Source organism: Octodon degus, unplaced genomic scaffold, assembly GCF_000260255.1.
Source record: "Octodon degus isolate 3935 unplaced genomic scaffold, OctDeg1.0 scaffold00057, whole genome shotgun sequence".
Classification (NCBI taxonomy): domain Eukaryota; kingdom Metazoa; phylum Chordata; class Mammalia; order Rodentia; family Octodontidae; genus Octodon; species Octodon degus.
In genome coordinates, this window is record NW_004524633.1 from 2895553 (window position 1) to 2899708 (window position 4156).

Genomic DNA, 4156 nt, shown 5'->3' on the forward strand with positions numbered 1-4156 from the left:
CCAGGGCGGGGCTCGAGGGGCGGGGCCAGAGGTGTGACCGTTAAACTGGCAGCAGGCCCCCCACAAGCCTGCGGTTTTTGTCCGAGCCGTGGAGCCCATCATCCTGGACGTGGCGGCGCCCCAGCCTCTCCTCCAGACTCTGTAGCAAGGGGTGCCCGTGTTTGCGATTGAGGCCGACTCAGGCAGAGATGTTTAGAGAGAAGCACTGACCCTGTCCTGTCTTGCTACATTATTCTGGCTGTTTCCAACGATGAAACCTCCAAGAACTATGAGCTAAATTAACCTTTCCTTCCTTCGAGTGTGGGGTATCTGTCCCAGCAACGAGAGGAGGGTAACTAGTACAAGTCCTGTACAAGAAGGATCCTCGATTTTGTTTTTCAGGGCTCTTTGCAAGGGTATCTGGCAGTAATTTGCACCCAGCCGGCAGTTGCAGTATCTACAGTTTCAACTTCAACTCCACGATGTTTCCCTTGGCCAAAAACGCATTCGGTCGTTTTCCAGCGCGAAGCATTCAACAAATGGCAACAAGGCAGAGCCACCAGAAACGTACACCTGATTTCCATGACAAATACGGTAATGCTCTATTAGTTGGTGGAGCCACATTCTGTATCGCTGCATGGACCTACACAGCAACACAAATTGGAATAGAATGGAACCTGTCCCCTGTTGGCAGGGTCACCCCCAAGGAATGGAGAGATCAGTAATGATGCCAGCTGATAGGACACAGCTAAATTATTTCTAAATGAAATCATAATTGATGCCAAGATGCCAAGTGCTGTGTATCCATTAAAATATAGCCTACTGAAGAAATAAAGTACAATTGAAACCTTAAAAAAAAAAAGGATCTTCGTGGTATGGGACATGTTCTGTGGCTTGCCTATGACGGTGGAAACAAACACACGTGAAAAAAAAAAAAAGAATGACATGTGAGAACACTGCACAGAATCCAACCCACAGGTACCCAGAGCTACATGTGAAATGGAGGAAACGGCACCCTTAGCGCCAGTTTCCCAGAGAACTATCTTACTGCAGTTCTCTGGATATCAGGAGGCCGAGAAAAGGGGCACAGGGGCTCTGTCCTACCTCTCCCGCCGGCATACAACCTACGGGTACGACAGCAAATGCCGAAAACCCCCCTCAGGAGTCACGTGATCGCTGCATTTTCAAAGCAGAGCCAGCAGAGCAGCGCGCTGCGGGGGCAGGCAGCCGAAGGCAGTGAATTATACATGGTCCCTTGCAGAACATAAAGCGAACGGAAGCTGACATAAAATATTAATGTGCAGGTGTTTGTTTATAAATGGGCATTACTGACATGTCACTGACTGCTTGCTTCTAAAAAAAAATCTGGAACATGGAACTGTATTTTGCTTTAGGGAGAATTCTTACATTTAAAATTCTTCATGTTAAGGGAGGGGAAGAAAAAAAAAATTCTCCAAGCTGACTGAGGGAGTGACTTAACAAAATAAAAGTGAAAAAAGCAAAGTACAGAAGAGCATCTTTTGTGTAAGAAAAGTGAAACTGCTTAATTTTATAAAAATGTGTGAAAGGTAAACTGAATTGGTTATCCACAAGGTAAGCAGAAGGAACAGGGGAAGGGATATCATTTCCTGCTTTTTATTTTTTGAGATGTATAGTTTTGACTTTTAGAACCATATTAGTAAAAAATCACTAAGGACCAGAGGAAAAAATGTACACAGGAACCACAGAACTCATCCAAAGGAATAATTCTTAATGTAGCAAACAAGCAATTTTGAATTGAGTAACTTGACTTTATGCCTTCACTTACAGGACAAAAAAGACTGCAAAAAAAAGATGAATACGTAAGAGGTTTGGTTTTGGCAGTGCTGCCCATGTAGGAATTCTGAAACTATTGTGTATACCATACAAAGTACAGACTCCCGGTGGACATCTGTGTGACAAATGGAAACAGGGAAAGAGAGGCAGCAAGGGAAAACCCTCCATCACCAGGAACCTGCAAGTGTGAGAAGGGCTAATAAGCCCCAGCAGGGGCGGTGGTGGGAGGGGTGGGGACTGCAGGTGTGTAAGCTGCTGGGACAGGCCCGGCCTCAGAGCATCTCCCGGAAGTGCTGCTCACAGAGAGAAACATCACCTTGGCAAGCCGCTCAGGGTCTCGGGAGGCACAGCCCTGAGGACACCACCCACTGCAAGGAATGCTAGACGCCAAATTAAACAGTGCAGAAAGCAGCCTGCCTGCTTAAAAATAACCAGTCACAGAAGGCAGGGGTACGAGGGCCCGGGTGTGGAGGGCAACGCTGGGCCAGAGGACGCAGGGCTACGGTGGCAGTGCTGAGCAGCGCTGTGAGCAGCCGCACTTAGGCTGCACTATCTGCGCTGCCATTCAATGAGAGGATTTGTCCTTAGAAAACACACACTAAAGCACTTAATGATAAAAGGCACTGGCTGTGAATTTTCAAGTAGTTAGAAAAAAAGCATGTATTTTGTGTGTTTGCACATGTATCACAGATGGGGGAAGCCCAGGTGGCAAATGGCAGCCATCTGTGACTCTGGGGACGCCTGAGTCTTCTGTAACATTCTTGCAGATCTTCTGTAAACTTCAAATTATTCAGATATCTAAAATTTAGGCAGGGCCAGCCAGACAGCTCAGCAGATCAAAGCGCCTACAAGCAGGGGTGGGGGCTGGGGGTTCTATCCCTGGGTCTGCTGTGCTGGCCCCGCGCCCAGGGCATGCTGAGATGGCAACTGACACTGGGCATGGTGGCAAACCTGTAATCCCAGTCCTTGGGAGGCTGTAAACAGGCGGATCACTACAAGTCGGATCTAGTAGTAAGACCCTGAACACCCTGTAGACCCTTCCCTAAAATACAAAAATAAAATAAAATAAAGTTTAAGAAGGGCTGGCCAGATAGCTCAGTGGACTAAGGCGCCTGCTTAGGCAGAGTGCAGTGGCCAGGGTGATACCCAGTGTGCCCTGCTGGCCCTGCCCCTGTGGCATGCTGAGATTGCCATTGAGAATGGGCATGGTGGCACACGCCTGTAATCCCAGCTCTTGGGGGGGCTGAAACCAGGAGGATCACTATGAGTCCGATCTATGCAGTAAGACCCTGTAGTCCCTGTACCAAATGCATAAATACATAATAAATTAAAAAAAAAAAGTTTAAGAAAATGCCTCTGAGCTGCCACCAGCTTGCTGCCCCTGGCTGTGGGGCACCTTTCCTCACACACTCCGCTGCACACAAGTACATTTAGGGGCCTTAAGACTTGGGCCTACATAAACAAAAATGCGTGTCTATAAGAATTTTTTTTTTTTGAATTTTATTTGTGTGTGTGTGTGTGTGTGTGTGTGTGTGGCCAGCTCAGCCCACCAGCGGGCGGGGCTGGCTGGCATGTGGTGCTGGGGGATTGAACCGTGGTCCCTATGCTTTGCTAAGTTTGTTCCAAGTAGGTGCTTTAGACCACTGAGCCATCTCACCAGCCCTATAAGAATTTTTAAAACAATACAAACATCCAACTTTTAATGAACCTTACAATACGAATTTTAAAAGAATTAAGAAAGTCAAAGCTAGGTATCCTGGCCCAAGGATAATTCCCAGCAGTCAGGAGGCTGAGGCAGGAGGATTACCAAGAATTTGAGGCCAGCCTGGGCTACACTATAAGTCCAAGGCTGGCTTGCACTGTAAGACCTTGCCTCAAAAAACCAAAACAAAGTTAAAAAGCAAAGCCACACACCCATCAGTCACTGATTATTTTCACAGGAAGTAATTTTCAAGGTTTTTTTTTTTGCGGAACTGGGGATTGAACTCAGGCCCTTGTGCTTGCCAGGGAAGCACTAATTCTACTGAGCCATCACCCCGGTCCCAATTTTCAAGTTTTTAAAAGAAATTTAAAACAAATCTTTTATTTGGACTATAAACAACTTGATGCAAATGAAACGCATTATGCAGCATGGTAATTTTCCTCTGACTCAGCTGGCTGCAGAAGTCCAGCTTTGAGTTATTCCTTTTCTGCTACACATGCTCACAATTTTGTAAAGAGGCTAGATCAATCATTTATTAGAAATTTACTCTGCATTTTAAACATTTCTCTTGCTGGAATTTAGTTATTAATTTTTTAAATTTTATTTTTAATTTTTTTATTTTATTGAGAAACAAATAGCAATAAGGCAGTTTCAAAACTG

At 45.8% G+C, this 4156-nt stretch overlaps 1 pseudogene; it reads left to right on the forward strand.

Moving 5' to 3' along the window:
• The first annotated feature begins 461 nt into the window (after positions 1-461).
• On the forward strand, positions 462-704 carry LOC105742522 (annotated as a pseudogene).
• Positions 705-4156: the final 3452 nt, after the last annotated feature.